Source organism: Lathamus discolor, chromosome 1 (assembly GCF_037157495.1).
Source record: "Lathamus discolor isolate bLatDis1 chromosome 1, bLatDis1.hap1, whole genome shotgun sequence".
Taxonomy (NCBI): domain Eukaryota; kingdom Metazoa; phylum Chordata; class Aves; order Psittaciformes; family Psittacidae; genus Lathamus; species Lathamus discolor.
In genome coordinates this window covers 124,769,263-124,787,734 of record NC_088884.1, presented here as the reverse complement: position 1 = coordinate 124,787,734, position 18,472 = coordinate 124,769,263, and the positions used below count along the sequence as shown (strand labels likewise).

Below are 18,472 nucleotides of genomic sequence, written 5' to 3'. Positions count from 1 at the left end.
ATCTCTAATTACAGTATTTTCTGTTTTCAGTTATTCACAGTATCCTCATTCCCAAATCTCACTCTGGTTTTGATCTGTAACTGTCACGCAAAGGTGAAATAAGCACTTACAATTAAGCAGCAGGCACTATTACAAAACACTCTCAATTTTGAATTGCCTGAGTGCAGAGTAATGTATGACAACAATTCTGTGCTGATGTTGCAAAGGAAGATCCTGTTGAGGATCCTGTTGGCTTCCACAGCATTTTCTTGGATTCATTCAATTCAGCTGTCTGTTATGAGAATATAGAGAGACCTGGGATGGTTTATGTTTGCATTGCTTTCCATTTTGGTGATTTACAGCATACTAACCTCATGCATACATTAGGGAAGTGATGTTCCATTTCTAGTTTAAAAAAAAAATGCCAGGGATTGTGTAAAATGGAGGGACTGAGATAACATGGTCACAAAGTCAGTGGAAGATGTTCTGTTGTATGGGGAGTGGGTATGGTTAGTGGCTGGATGGTGCTAATTAACAAGACTGAATTTATTGTGTGATTAAGACATTACTGTTTCAAGACTGTTTAGCAGATCAGGGCTTCCTTTTTCACCTTCAGAAGGGGTCATGTGCAGCTGTGGCCAAGTTGTACAAGCTGGGAACATCACGCTTCCATGGCCAGAGATAACGCTGAGTGTGGCAAAAGTCACTTTAATGTTCTTTCTCACATGCTGCTTCAAGCCCTGTGTTGCTGGGTAAATTTGCATCTGAGATGCTGCAGGCCAGATGTGGCCCATCAAGTATTTTCTGTAGTATTATAAGCAGTTTTTTCCATCAAGCCTCCCACATGCAGAAGACAGTATATTGGTATGAATACTATTGTGAATTTAATTGTAGATTATGTAGCAGGTTTGCTCATCACAAGTATTCACTCTGATGACCCCTGGCCATCACTACAACTTCTGGAGGAAAAAGCCACCACCAGAATCCTGTAAATGACACCTCTGAAGATCACAGAGTAAAAAAGCAGATGATTTCTGAAACATGAAACAGAGTTTGATGCAGAATATTGTCTGAGATCTTTTTCAGACTGCCTATAAACCAAACCAGAATGCACGTCTGTCTAACTGATGTGGTTGAGGTCATCTCTTAGCATTAGTCACTGACAGCCTGTACTGATTGTAGGGTGTGTTCAGAGCACATATTTTTGCATGTGCATAATATTGTTTCCCTCGTATATGAGAAAATGGAACAGCAATTTTAACTATTATTTAGCAATAAGTGTGCTAGAAGGATGAATGCAAACCAATTACAAATACGCCATTTTTAGGTTGGTTCTTGTTTGAAGGCTTTGCCAGCCCTGTAATTGCTTGCAGACTAATCAGTTATACAAATTTTCTTTGTACAAATAGAGCAAACTGCTAACCTGATTTCCTCATTATTGTCCTTTTATGTTTTCATAAAGATTTTAGATTAATTAATTCCTAGATGAACATAACTTTACAAGCACAGAGGATGCTTTCTGGAAAGCAGTCATTAATCATTGTAATGTATAACCTCAATCATATCTTGTGTCTAAAAAATATGCTTTTCTATTAATAATTAACATTAACTTGCACTATGCCCTCTATTTAAGAAGTTATCCTTCTTCCTTGCTTGTTTGTAAAAGGCAAGTAATATACTTTCAACAGCTTTTGAAGGAAGTTTGTAAGTCAGATGATGGAAAGTTAAAGATATCATCTCTGATTATTTAGCTGTGGGGGGTGATAGTGGTAGAGTAAAAATGTTCTTCCTTTGTCAGCATCAGTACCTATGGATCATGTTGTGCGGGTCACCAAACTCCAATTTTTAGTGACAGATCACCTATATAGGGTGGTTTTTGCACCTCTCCCAGGTCATCAAATGGGTTCAGCATTCTAACCCATTTCAATCATCAGCCTGCAAACCTGTTATTTAGCTTTCATGTAATGGATGCATATATTGGATTGTTCTGGAAATAAAAGGAATACGTAAGGGTTTTTTTAAAACTTACATAGAGGTATGGATATGTATGTGTCTGTATTGTCTGTCTTGTCTTGGTACGCAATCTAGTTAGAGGTCATTTCTGACTGTGTGTGACCTTGAGAGTCTCTTGAGGTATCTTCTCTCAGCTCCCTTAATTTTTAATAGAGATACTGATACCTGCCTGCTTTACATTATGCATAAGTTGCATCTTCCTTTGCAGTGTATTTTAAGACTTCTGGGTGAATGAGTTTTATTGAAAAGAAAAACAAGTAACCTGCTTTCCATCCTGATTTGAATCCTCTGGACTTCAGATAAAGCTAAAATATAATAGAGTAATACAGAACTAGAAGCACAGACTGCTAGCTTGTGCTGTATAGCCAGATATGTTGTCTTAGCTTTAAAGTCACCAAAGAATCTTGCATGTGTTCCCAGCTGTAGAGAGAATAGAGAATTTTTCTGTCATTTAAATTTTATTTTGAAAGAAGATTTTATTAAAGAATTTAGGTTCTCAAAAATAATTGGAAAAAGCTTGATTTCAACCAAGTGAGATTTTTGCAAAAGAAAAATCTAAGAAGTTTTTGTGAAATATCTTCATGCGACATGTCTTGGTGTTCATTCAAAGTGAATGTGTGGAACTTTGATCACTTTATTCTGCAAAGGCTGAGCTATTTAAATGGTTGTAACTGGAGTGAGAGAAGCTTGCATTTGAGCTCTGCAGCCTTGATCATTGTGCCAAGATGTTCCCTATAGTCAAATGTAACTCTAGATTAGGTACAGTGGAAGTGGTTGGTTTCTGAAAGATTTTAATGGAAACAGTTGATGTCTGCAGAAAAAGTAGCTTTTTAAAGTTTGTATTGCACATTTTGGTAATTAAGAGGTTCCAGAAACTAAAGCTTGTTACCTGTAACATATTTTATTCTCATAAAACATCCAGGTGTCTCAAAAGTGGTATTAGTTGTGAATATTCTTGCTATCTTTGATGGAAGAAGCTCCCCTCAGTGGATTTCCTCTTGTGTGTAACGTAGCAACCTTGAACTCACACATATATTACCGTTTGATGTTTCAAGAGGAGAATATTATGATGTTTGAACAAAGGGTGTTTCATGAAAGTGACATCAAGAAGCATGAAACATTACTACCGTTAAAATGAGGCAATATGATGTCACTTTCAGAACTGGGATTTTAAGTTTTGAATGAGCTCTCTCAGTATTTCACTAGAATAGTTAAATTTTGTTTAATAGGTTAAAGAAAAATGTTTACTATCGACACAAACTCAGGTCTTCCAGCATCTTTATTGTAATATACTTTTGTGAACATGTAAGTAAACTGAGGAAGACCAATTCAAGTGTTTAAAACAACAAAACCAGCTACCCAGACTTTTTGATCAAGTGACAAGCACAGCTATCTTCAGGCTAGTGATCAAACTTGTTTCAGAAAAGTAAAAATACTTAACATGATGATTAATCTGGGTAGGATAAGAAAAGGTATCTTGAGTAACTTCAGGGTAGAAACTACCATGCAGGACTATTGGGTGGATGTTGGTGTGAGAAAGAAAACAAGCTTTGTTTATTACTTTCCTAATGTGATGATATTGCACTCCTGAAACTAGGCTTTTTTTTTTTTTCCCAATGGTTGAAAAATCCTCAGTGAAATTAATTTAGAGCTGTTCTTTTAGACAGCAAATTTGTTAGGACAGAAGAAAACTTACTGAGGGGGCTCTTCCTGAACTAGGCCTTACATGTGTGCCGCACTGGTCTGTGCTATGTAATCACTCCTTAGGTTCACTAATACAGATTCAGTACTAATCAGCCTTAATTCTAAACTGTACTTTAATCTTTACAGCATTATAAACATATGCACAAGACTTGTGAATGTTTTCCAAGCTACAGTGACTCTGAATCATGGAGATCTACAAAGATTTCTTACTTTGCTTCATGATCCAGATTGTTGCACATGATAAAATAATACCTATTCTATTTTACAGATTATGCTTTCATTGAAGTAAATGAAAGTGCATGTAGTCAGGGAATAGCTCTAGAGAGTTGCAAGTATTTTTAACTTTTTAGCATTTTGGCTCCTTTTTTGCTTTGAAGATACCAGATCATTTTGGAGGAGGCAGTGAAGGGGAGTGAGAGAGAAATAAGTTACTACAGAAACCATAGACTTAAAACCAACATGCTGCTTCCCTCTTTTATTACATCTTTCTTGCAACATACAGTATTTGGGAAGCTATACCAGTAGAAACATGAAGTATGAATCCTCTCTCCCTGTCAGTTCGTTCTTACAATTCTTTTGGCTTGTAGTAGTCTTTCCTCTTAGTTAATAGTATTTATATTGCTAATAGCACAGGTTGCCATTTTATCATGGTCATGGCTATACTCCCTTATTTATGCAATGTAGATGTTCATTCTTTTTAGAATTAGTTATTGTTTGGGTGGATTTATTGTTCATGTCAATGTGCTTACATATAGGTTTCTGGGACTATACAGCATTGGTGTTCTGTAATGTAACTTTCACTGTCATAATTTGATGGGACTTTCATTGTTCATGTTATTCATAGGTTAGGCAGGGCTGAAATGTTATGGAGGCAGTTAAAAGAAAGATGTGCTGTTCAACCACTTTAGTAAGTGGAAAAAGAAAAGATTTGGTACAATGCTTCTAAACTGAAACTAAACCTTTAAGAAAGCTGAAAAAAAGAGAGGATGTGCATGTGATGTTAGAGGAGATGCATTTATGAAAGTGATTGGTACAGTCTTACCAGTAAACATTCTTTTCTTTTATCCCTTTGAGACAGTAAAAAAGGATGTCCACTTTTCCAGTTCTCTGGGGAGGAATTTGCTTCCTGAATTTCCTGGAGCTGCAGTCGCTGGATACTTCCAGGGCATTCAGTTAGGCATTGCAGTATTCCTGTATGCTTGTGCTGTGCTTCACTTCTGCTTTCCTCTGCATCTGCTTGTTGCTGTGAACAACAGGTTGTGGGGTTAGGTAGCCCTTTTAGTAAGGCAAGTCCTTAGGAAGTAATTTCAAACTGCTTTGATGCTCGGTGTTTTTTAAAATTAAGTTAGGTGTTTGGCTGACTAAAGAGAGACAACAGCACCTAAACTTGGAAGTCTTGTGTTGATGAGGATTTTCAAACCTTCTTGTGATTAATGGCTTTTAAATATAATTCAGGAAGCCTTAGCATGAAAAGGCAATGTGAAATAGAAACAAAAGCTTCGTAATTAATTAGAAATGCTTTTGGAGCTGGCAGATAACTTTCCCCTGGGGGCCTCTAAAATATGCATAAACTGCTAGTGTTCACAGAATAAAATCTCACAACAAATCAACGAGTTGTCTCTTTAGGCTCAGTGCAGCACAAAAGAGAGCTCTGAAGGAATCAGCTTGCTGCCAAAGTAATTTTCCAACACTCTTTCCTCATGTCTTTTCATTTCATTAGTTCATTAGCTTACAAACATAATTTGTTCTTTCTGTTTTCTTGCTATGTAAAGGGATAAAAGACTGGAAGCATTGCGATAAGTTCCCTGAGGGCTCTCGTTTCAAGAATGAATTTTTTGTGTTTTTTCTCTGTCTGAAAACACATCTCCCTCACCTGACTGCTGTGATAAAAGCTTTCCACTTCTGTGCTGTCCTCAGCATTTATTGGGGAATCTGTTGTGGACCTGCATTTCTTGAAATCCCAGCATTGCAGTTTACAGATTTAACCCATGCTCTGGGTGAGGAATGACTCAAAACTTCTTCATGCAGTTCAGGCTAAGCTGAACTGTACATTTAAAGAAAGCAAGCGAAGACTTATCCCCCGCATCTACAGTAGGTAACCTATAAAGAATATTGCTTAAAACCACAGAAACAAAATAACCCCAAACCCAAAAAAGCCCTAACCACATATTCAGGATAAATCAGAAAAGTCTGCTGCTCTGGGTGCTTTGTGACAGAGCTACATGTAGGGTTTCTTTATATTGCATACCATATGTTACATCTGTGAAAAATAACACATGGATAGGCCTGTGACCTTTCATAGACTGAAAGCAATAGTGGCTTGGTATTTTTTAAGAAGCTGGTGCTGTCAGATGAAGAACAACTTGAACAGCAAGTGGTACTACGGAGCATGTTGGTTTCCTACCCATCCCTGCACCAGTCATTCAAAAATGTAGTGGTAGAATACTGTCATCTGGTGTGTTCATTGCTGCTTTATGTTGGGAGTACATTTATAATGTTCTGAAAGGGTTAATGTATATTCATTAAGAATAAGTAATTTGAGCAGTAATAACAGTGTTGTGGCATTTCTCCTGGGCTGCTTGTATTGCTGAGAAAACCAGGCAGAATGCCAGGCTATTGTAGCTATGCAGATCTTCTGAAATTTGGATCTTTCTGCAGGATTACACTTTGTTCTACAGTGAAACCTTTTTACAGATTAAATAATTGCGTGGCTGGCTTTACAATATGCACGCAGAGGAGTCAGATAACTACAAGAAACAAATAGGACTAATTTTATACTGAATAAGCATCTAAGGCATATCAATTTTATCTCATGTTCTGTCATGATATTTGGATTGTCCTTTTACAAAAATACCTCTGGTTGCAAACAACCTATTGACATAATAGATTATACTACAAACTGTCGTGTTTGAACTTTCAAAGATTAAGGCTTCATTTAACTTCTATAAGCTCTTTACAAATGCTGCTTCAAAATAAGGTGTGGGAAAACCTAACAAGTTGTTCTGTCTCTTGGTTCTGCCCGCTTTCTGTCTGTCATGAGATAAAGTACAATTGAATTCAAATGAGTATATAAGATTTGTATTAGATTATTAGTGTTTATATTTTAGGTTTTTATATTATGAATTCAAATTGAATTCAAATGAGTATATAAGATTTGTATTAGATTATTAGTGTTTATATTTTAGGTTTTTATATTATGAATTCAAATGAGTATGTAATATTTGTATTAATTATTAGTGTTTATAATTTAGATTTTTATATATTATGTAAAAGGAAGGCACATGTTTAAGGCCAGATTCAGGGTTAAAACATGCTGATTTATGACTAAATTATAGTTTATTTCTTCATACACTTTTAATGAGGTAAAAACCCCAAAATACGACTATAATCTTAACAATGGGATTGAGTGCACCCTCGGCAACTTTGCCGATGACACCAAACTGTGTGGTCCGGTTGATACGCTGGAGGGAAGGGATGCCATCCAGAGGGACCTCGACACGCTTGTGAGGTGGGCTGATGCCAGCCTTATGAAGTTTAACCATGACAAGTGCAAGGTCCTACACCTGGGTCGGAGCAATCCCAGCTACAGACTGGGCAAAGAAGAGATTCAGAGCAGCCCTGCAGAGAAGGAATTGGGGGTGCTGGTCGATGAGAAAGTGAACATGAGCCGGCAGTGTGCGCTCGCAGCCCAGAAAGCCAACCGTATCCTGGGCTGCATCAAAAGGAGCGTGACCAACAGGTCAAAGGAGGTGATCCTGCCCCTCTACTCTGCTCTTGTGAGACCTCACCTGGAGTATTGTGTGCAGTTCTGGTGTCCTCAGCATAAAAAGGACATGGAACTGTTGGAACAAGTCCAGAGGAGGGCCACGAGGATGATCAGGAGACTGGAGCACCTCCCATATGAAGACAGGCTGAGGAAGTTGGGGCTGTTCAGGCTGGAGAAGAGAAGGCTGCATGGGGACCTCATAGCAGCCTTCCAGTACCTGAAGGGGGCCTATAGGGATGCCGGGGAGGGTCTCTTCATCAGGGACTGTAGTGACAGGACAAGGGGTAATGGGTTCAAACTTAAACAGGGGAAGTTTAAATTGGATATAAGGAGGAAATTCTTTCCTGTTAAGGTGGTGAGGCACTGGAATCAGTTGCCTAGGGAGGTTGTGAGTGCTCCATCCCTGGCAGTGTTCAAGGCCAGGTTGGATGAAGCCTTGTGTGGGATGGTTTAGTGTGAGGTGTCCCTGTCCACGGCAGGGGGTTTGGAACTAGATGATCTTGAGGTCCTTTCCAACCCTAACTATTCTATGATTCTATGATTCTTTCAGGAATAGATATATATTAGTAGGTCTCCAACTAAATGTGTTGCATTTTGTCTGTAAATACTATACTTTACATGCAATAAATCTTTGTAAGAGTTTTATTAATTTTTTTTCTAAAAGGGATTTATACTTAAAACCAAGCAGCTCATGTACATCAAAAGAGCTTATTTTATTATCTCTAGTACTTAGCTGTGAATACTTGGCATGCAGACTTTAGCATCATCAGGTGGAAAGGGCTGGAATTTGTTCAATAGGATGACATTTATTTAGAAACTATATGTTGGCTGCCTCTGTGGGGTTACGGGAAGAAAATGATGGTTGTACGATCAGTGTAGAGGCAGAAAGTTGTGGGGGAGTTCAGCAAATAACAGTTGAATGCTTTGGATGGAGCACAAAATCAGGTGACAGTTCTGAAGGATGAAAATGCTTGGCAGGAGGAAAGATGCTTTCATTGGATCAGCAGTCTGGGAGATAATGATCAGCAAAAAAATGTGTACAACCTCTGACACTGGCATGAGGAAAATAGTTTGTTTCTCCCCCTCCCCCTTTTCTGAAGAGGAGAATGAAAAATGTGATAATCTCTTTCTCTCTGCTTCTTTGTTGTGCAAGTTATGACATTTCGGAACCAAACAAAAGGCAAATTAGTATCAGTATTTTTGTGTGCAAATTCAACATCTACTTATTTACCAAACATATTAATGTTTTTGGAAATGCTCACCTTTTCGCTTTTGACAAACACTTTTGCTGCAGTGATTTGTGCCAGAAGATGCTTCTCCAAAGAATAAGCCCTTTAAAAAATTGTCTTAAAGAAATACTTTGGAAAACATATAAGGTCATTCAATGAATCTCTGTATACCATAACCAGACCACTCTTTTTGTTAAGAAAATACAATTTTATGTCATTAGCATTAAAATGTAAAATGTCAAAACTTAGAGATAACCTTTTTAACTGAAGTTCTCCTGGATTATAGTCTTTTCAAATTCATTTGCTATCAATTTATTGAAAGTAGGTATGAAAATAATTTATCACTACCTTTTAAGGTTCTTTTTTCTGAACTAAATTTCCTGACAAACGTAATTTATTAGATTAATGTCAAAATTTGCAGTTTCACTTCGCCTAAGGGGTGTTCTTTATCTGGGTACTCTTAGTTTTGCCTTCCTTCATCAATGATACACAGCTGTGTGTGTCATCATGCCTGTCCTACTCTGAACCGGAAACATAATTCCTTCCTAATAATGCACCTGCTGTGAAGCACATCCTTAATGATGAGATACTCATTTTTCAGAAAATGGTCCTAAAAGTTATACAAAGTTTATAGAAAGTTTGCAGGCTGGATTGCCCTCATCACTGCTTGATTGAAAATGGTGTCTGATAACTCTTCACTCATGAACTCATCTGTGTACCCCTCTACAGAATCAGCATCCTTTTGATTGAAGATTTGGCTGTGTATCAACTATGCAATTCAAAAGAGTATGAAGGAGCATGCTTTTCTTGTTGCAGATCTTGATTATACTGTTAAAAATCAAACTATTGCTCTTTGCCTTGTTTTTCTGGAGAGTAGAATTCAGATTGAGTAGATCCAGATCTTGTGAATTCAGGTGGTTTTTTATAATAAAGCACAGGCTGTTCAAGTGTACCTTGGTGGAAATAAAGACGACCTGAGTATATCATATAGGCTCATATGATATACTGTAACTAAGATACAGCATTAGAGCATAAATGTAACTGCACTAATGGAACATTGTCATTAAAGAAATACGCAATTGGATTGTCAGCTAAATTTAGTTCACTAGTACAGTTCTCAAAATTTATTTATTTATTTTTTTTTTTTCGCTTTTCCAGATGTTTTCTTGCGAGAACAGTTCTGCTTTAGGGAATGAACTCTGCATGCTTCAGAGCGTTCAGACTCTCCTTCCCCCCCACCAAGTTATTTTGAAAATGAAATTTTCACTGAGCTGCAAGTCACCTAAATCGCCCTGACAAATAGACAAGTACACCTCTCATGCTCTGGTTAGCATGGAGAAATTCACAAAGCATGCCGCTGAAATAAGTTAAAGCTTTATAGCTGACTAAAAGGATGCAGGATAAGACCTTCAAGTATAATATGTTCGTACAGGCCTGTAAAGTAAAGATGAAGTGTTTAAGCTGATCTTTTAGCAACTGGGATGATGAAAGATTAGTGAATACTTTTGAACGTACCTGAAAGTTGGTAGGACTTCTATCATTCTAGTCTATGATCATTTGATTTACAATAATGTAATATACCAGCATGGCAACTTTGCTGCTGATGCCAATGCAAAACAACTCTTGGAGAAACGAAAAGGGATATAAAGGATATTTGACTTGTTTTTTTTTTTTTTTTGGGGGGGGTGGGGGGGTGGGGTTGCGTGTTTTTTTTTTGTTTTTTTTTTTTTTGCAAGGCTGCGGGAACTTCCGGGCATTTTCTAGGACAGCTCTAATACAGTGGGATAAGGGCTAAGCAAACATTTATTTTTCTTGAACTGCTTGTGTACCTGGTACAAGATTATTGTACACTTTCAGAAGCTTGTTGTATTTAGGCTGTTTCTGTTCAATGCAGTGTTATTCCAGTATATCATCTGGGGACAAATAGCCCTACTATTTCATAATCTGCTCTACATCTGTTAAGAAATCTTTTAACAGTATAAGAAGATGAGAGCTGTTCAACATCATCAGGTTTTCTGTCAGGGTAGATCAGGCTGTGTAATCGGCCATATAGTCACCATTGTAAACTTCTTACGACTCCAGTGACTTCTGCATTAATATTCCCAAACTGCAGTCATAGTCCTAAGTCTCTGTTTATGGGCCACAGTGATGGAAATGCCCTGTTACTGAAATGCTCTGGTTTCCCTTTGAGGTAATTCTCTTTGAGGCAGTCACTCATTCCTTTGAGGTAGTTCTGATGCATGATTTTTGTATGCCCAGAATGTTTTGAAAATTGAGCCACACTTACTGAAATGAGAAAAAGTATGTTTAATAAATCAACTTTGAATTTTAAATGCTGTTCTTACTAAACCAAATCATCTTACCACTCCTGATTTTCTCTTCAGCATGTTGGATTCAAAATACTTAATCCTATAGGGTAGACAGTCCTTTTTTCTTTCGTTCCTTTCTGTAGATGATCAAAGGAACATCATTGCTAATGATTATCTTAATATTAAACAGTTGTTTGGTTAGTAGTTTTTTCTCTTTTTTAGAAAAAGATTTCAACTTGTATCCGTAAAGTGTAATTTTGTTGTTATTTTTCATTACAAATCTCCTTTCTTCTTTCCTAAAAGAAGGAAATAGGACTCAGTAAGTGTTGCTTACTGTGCAACTGACATCATGTAAAGTAACAAGGGCTCCTTTTGAAATTTTGTTTTAGAGCTTCACTCTTCAAAGGATTATATATTTTTTTTCTAGTTTCAAGCCCAGCCTTATTTATAATTAGTTCATAGCCATATGGTCATCACCTTTGCCTTTTTGTTTAAAGAGCTCTTCTAAGAATTTGGTGTTCTACTACCACGACTAACTAGAAAAAATATCAGCCCTTCCACCTCCATCCTGGCAGTTGTTGATTCGTGTTAATGGAACGTGGATAATTGGACCCATACCAGGGCATGTTTGGGAAGATATCTCAGTTATAGCAACATCAATACTTGTTTATCTTTACCAGAAGTGTGAATGATTTTTAATAAATGCCTCATTTATACTGTATGATCTTCCTCCTTCTGCCTCTCAAACCCATCATTTTCCATGAAATAATATAGATATGAAACCCTTTCACTTTGCACTGTTGAATTGTTTTCCATTTCTGTCTCTACTTTCCATCTTGTCCATTCCCATAATTTATTTCGGTCATCTGTTCATTGACGCTGTCTCTCTGTTCAGATTTTTAATTAATACTGGACAATAAGATTAAACAAAAAATCTGCTTCTACACACTATGGGAGAAGACAGCAGACGGAGAGGAAAAAGTACCTTTCAAAGAGGACATCTCTTCAACTATTTGTCCCCTGTAGATTCATATGGAAGGAGCAGACTTCACTGATGGAGCTGATAAAGCATTACACAGTTTGCTGATGAGACAGAAGGTGAAGTGAAAACTTTGAAACCATTATTACGATGAATAAATAAATTTTATTAATGATTATTTGTAGTATTTAAATTAGTATTTATTTAGTATTTAAGTTATTTTACAAGCTGAAGAAAACTGTATAAGCATGTGCTGAAATAATTCTTCCTTTACACTAGAACCTTAGTCTTTCAGTGTTTCATGCATGTTACTAGCTTTAGATTAATCCCATTGAAGTTACCCACATGCTTAATTTTGCTTTTGACCTGGAACTAGCAAACAGTAATGTTTCTGAAGTCATAGAATCATAGAATAGTTAGGGTTGGAAAGGACCTCAAGATCATCTAGTTCCAACCCCCCTGCCATAGGCAGGGACACCTCACACTAAACCATCCCACCCCAAGGCTTCATCCAACCTGGCCTTGAACACTGCCAGGGATGAAGCACTCACAACCTCCCTGGGCAACCGATTTCAGTGTCTCACCACCCTCACAGGAAAGAATTTCCTCCTTATATCCAATCTAAACTTCCCCTGTTTAAGTTTTAACTATTCTTGTGGGATGAAACCTTGCTTGGCCCTTCCTTGGATTCCGAAGAAGTCTGAAAGCCCCAAGAAGCCTTACTCATGCCTCTTCATGCATGCTGGACTATATCATCTTGTCCTTTTAACCTCCTGTTTCTCAGAGAGAGAAAGCGTAGCATGTCCCTTGCAGTGCAACAGCTCAGCTCTGCCGAAGGCTGATAAGAGGAAATATTCTCTACTCTAAGAATCTAGAATTGCAATAGGACAGCAGTAATAGAAACTATTGTTTTAATCTGGCTTTTGGCAAAATAATTTATTTTAATGTTGCATACTGAGTATGTATGATCATAGTGAGAGATACTGTTTATCTCAAGATATGTGTATTCAGCTTTCCTACCACATTTCTGAGAGTCTGAATATAAAAAAAAAAGATGATTTTTTTTCTCTTTTTATTTACTTGCTGTTGGTAGATAAAATAGCAGAGAGAGGTTGGTAAGAATGCATAAATTAAAGCACATGAGCACCCAAAGCAATGGGTGCAAGGAAGTTACTATGGAAACTTCAACTCAAAGTATTTGTTAACGTTAATATTCCATGCTTATTCTTGCATTAACAGGTGTGTAATGAAATAATTGTTTGAAATACAAGGTAAGAAAAGTGTCTTTAAAATCAGGAAGTTATTACCAAATAGCAGTAATAGTAATAAGCAAACCATATGGTTTTGCCAGAGAAGCCACCTATATCACTGTCTTTGTGTATCATTGGCCCAAAACCACAGAAAATTTCTGATAATTTATTATTTTGCCTACAAAGATGGGACAACGTGAGCTTAATATGGATGAAAATATCAACAAAGATACCAAGTATCAAGTTTTCTGAGCTGTTAGAAGTATAAGATACAAAATGGGTGACAGAAGACAGGCATTTATTTGTTTTAAAGAAATCAGCATGCCCCCTAAAATCAATGGCAAGACAGGTTATGCTAATGTAGCCTTCCTGCTACAGTGCCAGATGGTAAAAGCACAGTGTACTAAGCTCAGTGCTGGGATTTTAACAAGCGCAGAGAGACTCACAGGCAATCAAGAGTCAGCAAATGGCCTGATGTGCTACTGAAAGAACATTCATAATGTTGTATTGTTTCACAGTAAATGCAAATTACAATTGTTCAGATCTCACCCCTTCAAGAATATCTTCTTCGTGCCCATTCTTCTATCAGAACAGTGAAACAGAAACAGATACTGTTTCTTAGTCATTTCTTGGGGTTCTGCACGGGAGTACTTGAATATTTCAGTAGAGAAAAAAGTAAAGGAGAAATGTTTGCTGATAGTTAGAAAAGTGCACTGGAGTTCAAGAAATTTGCTTCTTATTCCTAGTCTGGTTCTGTCTGACTTGCAGCTTGCAACTGTTTGGTGTCCCCAGTACATGGAAGGATGTTTCTTCCTCTTTTTAGTTTACAGGCTATGCATTAGGTACAGTGCTAACTGAGTTGCTGGATCAAGGAGTCAGTCAGACATCCACACTGGCTTTTGATCACCAGTCTGTAAAACAAGTCATCCAAGGCATAGATGAAGACCGTGATTAAAAGAATATAATACAGATATTGGTGTGTAGGTTAAGAGATGCTAACTGGGGAGGTGTAACAAGCTGTGGAGCAGAATGCTCTGACAGCAAAAGGACAGATCTTTGCACTTAAAGGGAGATGGAGATTAGCTGTCAGGAAAGCAATAATACTAGAGTTTAAAGGAGGAATCAAAACTGAGAAGAACAAACAGTACTTCACAAAGATCCTTGACAGTAAAACTGATAAGAAGCTGTCAACAGAAACAAAAAAAATTGCAAATATTCCTAGCCATCAGGTTAACGTATGTACTTTTTGCCAAGCTCAGCACTGCAGGGAAAGGTGTGCTCAGCATTCAGCTACACTTGGGGTAAAACTGGATGAATGAATGTGCATGTTAACAAGATGGGATACATTTTTAAGCACACAGAAATTTGAGGCACTGAAAAAATTAGTAGTGTTTTTCTCAAGGAAACATGCAAATGAAAATAGAGCAGTAATAAGTATTTATATTGTTTGAATTATTTATTTGTTAGAATCTCATATTTTATAACTGGTGTTATATGTGGTCTCTTTGTGCTGTTGAGCAGAGTGAGAATCTTTTGTCTACTAAGAGTGTTTTATATCTGTCTCTTTAGTTATGTTTAAGCTGTGTATTTCTTTAAGAAATGTGAAGTAGAACTTAAAAGCATACTGCTTCAAGAAAAAGCCCTCTATAGTAGGAGAAAATTAATACAATCCCAAATCCTAGGAAGAGGCAACCAAAGAGTTTATGATACCCCATGTTAATTGTTCCAAAATATGATATCTATATAACTTGTAATACTTGAGTTACCTTGATTCTTATAACTGTAACAAGAAATGTTCTCATTCTTTATTCATCATGAATATATTTCCAAACTCTGTTAGACAGAAGGGAAAAACTGAGTAACAGTAGAGCAGAAATATTTACACTGGTCACATTGTCAACAGGGGTAACCATAAAAATCTCTAAAAGTAAAGATTGTGCAACTTTGCTTGTGTGTTCTGAAGTGCAATAATTGGGTCATTCTTCTACTATGCATCTCTGTGTTTGCCTGTATTTCAAAGCAGCAGTTACTTAGCCAAATAGCCTTTTGGGATAATTTTTAAAAGTCACAGTAATATTACTGCCAAATTTGGAGGAAAAGAAAACATTCTTTGCATCAAAAATTACCGTGTGTTTAAATAGTCAAAACATTAGAATGATCCAGGATGGAGCAGCTTGATCAAGTAATATGGTGGCAAATGGATAGTACTATTTTATCCTTCCTGGTCTACATCTTCAGTGGTTTTGCTGAAGCTGGTGATGTTTTTTTAATAATATGCTTTGATATTTAGTGTTTGTAAAATGATTATGACTATATAATATCCTGCTCAGAAGAACAAATAATCTCCAATGGAATTGATTCTGCTTAGCAGAAATTGCAGGTGCTACTTTGCATTACAATAGAATCAGTGAAGACATCCTCTCCATTATGTCTGTCCGTAATGCTACTGCAATTACTATCAGCATCATTACTAGAATTCTTTAAGTTATGTGATTAGTAGTTATGGAGGCTATTAAAATAACTGTTGATTCTATTGATTATTCTTAAAAGATTTAAACATGAGTGCAGCAGATGTAATTGCAGTTTTGTTTTATTTGGTATTTCCTGTTCCTCTTTCTTTTACTGAAATGTATTTTATTTTCCTCCTTATTTTCTTCAATTGTGAGGCTGTGCAAAAAAGCAAAGACTTTTTAGAGAGAAATATAGTCTTTAAGATGCTGGAATGGTTTGTCAAAACCAGCATTCTAATTGGATTCTCCCTCTCTCTCCTTTTCAGTGCTTGCCTCCCATCTCTGCTGCTGACAGCAAAATTGCTCATCTGGATACCATATTCCTTTTTATTATGGCCTTCTTTGCTCTACTTCCAGTTCTGCCCTTTTTCTTTCTTCTTAAAGTTGTGCCTCCAATTTTCCCCCCTCCCCCATTCTACGTTAGAGAGTTTCTGAAGCTTTGTTTTTCCCAGCAAAGCCTGCTCTGAAGCCATCCTGCAGTAACAGCTCTACAGCCCTCTGTTGTGTACAAGCAGAGAGGCTTGCCCTCTTTTCCATCTTGGTTAGGTCTGTGATGGCTTCCTATATAATACTAGGTTGTTCCCTCGTTACTTTACTCTCACCTTGAGGAAGAACTTCTGAAAGAGGCTTTGCTTTACAGCTCTCTGATAGTGCCACGTAATGCCGAATCAAGAAGAGAATGCCTAATAAGTGGATCTGCAATAAGTTTTCATTATGAGCCTTTGTTTTATGCAAGATGAGCACAAACTACTTAATTTTCAAATACAGCAAGCACTATTTGTGAAAGTAGTCATAGTTTTATATTTCATATTCTCAGCTATTGCTTTGGTCCTTTTCTTTCTTGCCATATATTGCTATAATAAAACTATATTAACCATTTGATGATACATGCTTTCTCTGATAACCTTTGAAATGCAGGAATTTTTAAATCTAGGCATATATATATGATGTAAAGAAGGCGGCTTTTCTCTTTAGCTTTCTAAAGAAACATCTCCTGTGAAAAGCAATACTGTCACTGCTTTTATTGTCAGTTCTTTGCTCTACTTTCAAATCCACTGTGGATCTTGGGACAACCCATTTTCAGATTTATAACATGTCCTTAACAGCATCCTCTTTCAATGAGTGCAGTTCACATCCCTCCACAGTAACAACTGAAAGCCCACAATTTTTACATCAGTCCATCCTACTTTTAACTAAGGTGCATCTTTTTCTTGTTCATCTCAATGGAAGATGGGTATTCAGTATTGATGTAAGTACTAATGGTAATGTAAACAACAAATAATAAAACCTTTCTCTGTCACTGAATCAGTACTTGAATGTTTTCTATGTGATTGTGCAACATGAAATCATTAGCTTTCTTCACCACAAATATAAATCGGAACCTCTAAAGATTATGGGACATTCTGCAAACTTTCAAGTACTTAGGCAGGGTTAAGTCTCTAAAGCAACATATTAAATCTTTAATAACATGTTCAGAAAATTGACAGAATTCGGTTCTCAATTCTCTATTAAGTTGTAAAGGGTAGACTGCTATGTAGTACTTAGGTATCAAAGATACTTGGTCCACAGTATCATATCCTATCTTTATCTTTTGTTTTATTTTCTATTTTATTTTCTTTACTTTTTGATGTGCAGTGGTGTTTGTCTGCAGTCTTGGGGGTTTTTTTGGGTTTTTGTGTTCCCACCACAACTGAAAGCTCAAGATGTGTGGTATTAAGAGGGAGTTTTACAGCCAAAAAGGAAAAAGTCGTATGAAGTGTGGGTTCACCTCGTGAAATCATGGTGATCATGTGACTACTTAATATTACTACAAAACCTGATACAATGGGATTGTTGTCCATGATTAGGGCTCAGAGAATATGCAGTAATAGAGACAATTATTAACTTTTCAGGAGGAGGAGATGATAAAAAAATAACATGGTAATTTCTAACAGAACAAAAATACATACTTTAAAAGTTTTGGAATGGCTATTTATATTCAGTTGAGCTAAAAAAAAAACCAAAATCTGCTAAATATGGCCCTTCACTTTAGGTTTTGCTTTAATATGTTTTAGTGTTAAAGCATGTTAAACATTATTAGAGTTGTTCTTTGGAACAAGCATCATTTTCTTAATATGGGGTCTGTAATGCATTTGCAAGCCTGTATTAAGGCTATTCAGTCTTGTTATATTACAAATAATAAATATTAGGTCCTGATAGCAAAGGACATTTATATTCTCGAGTATTTTTAGCCCTGTCATTATAGCAGTTTTCTGTTGTACCAGAATAACCAGAATGTGCAAATGTAAAAAAAATACAGCTAGTGAAAAGTGAAATGCCAGAAGGAATTTTATTATCCAATTTGGGGAAAGTGCAAAAATAAACAAGCACATAAGGCCCAACCCTACTACCTTTAGCAGAGAGAACAGCAGACTGTCTAAAAAATGTCAATCAGTTCCACGAACTGCTCTCTGCAACTAAAAGCTGCCATGCAAAAAGAGCAGTGTTTAGACACAAACCCTTGTATCTAGGGATAAGTGTGTGTTATTGTTTTATTTATAATGGTGATTGTCTTCAGAATATTAATTCGTGAAAGGGGGCTCGAAAGCCTCTATGGCTAATACCAGCTTCTGCAAACACACTTCACAGTGTATTTCAGAAAAATATTAGGAAAAATGATTATTTATCTGGAGTCTTCAGAATCATTCTACTACTGGGTATACAGTGCTCTACCTAGTCAAGAGAACAGAAGGG

General features: G+C 36.7%; 1 long non-coding RNA gene across 1 annotated transcript in view; it reads left to right on the top strand.

The window, feature by feature from the left end:
* LOC136007349 (uncharacterized) overlaps window positions 1-16,518 on the top strand; it is a 49,232-nt gene extending 32,714 nt beyond the window's left edge. Inside the window, exons 2-4 of the long non-coding RNA XR_010609646.1 lie at window positions 11,896-12,098; window positions 13,219-13,250; window positions 16,006-16,518. This is a non-coding gene — a long non-coding RNA (uncharacterized LOC136007349). The remainder of the gene's footprint in view (window positions 1-11,895; window positions 12,099-13,218; window positions 13,251-16,005) is intronic.
* Window positions 16,519-18,472: the final 1,954 nt, after the last annotated feature.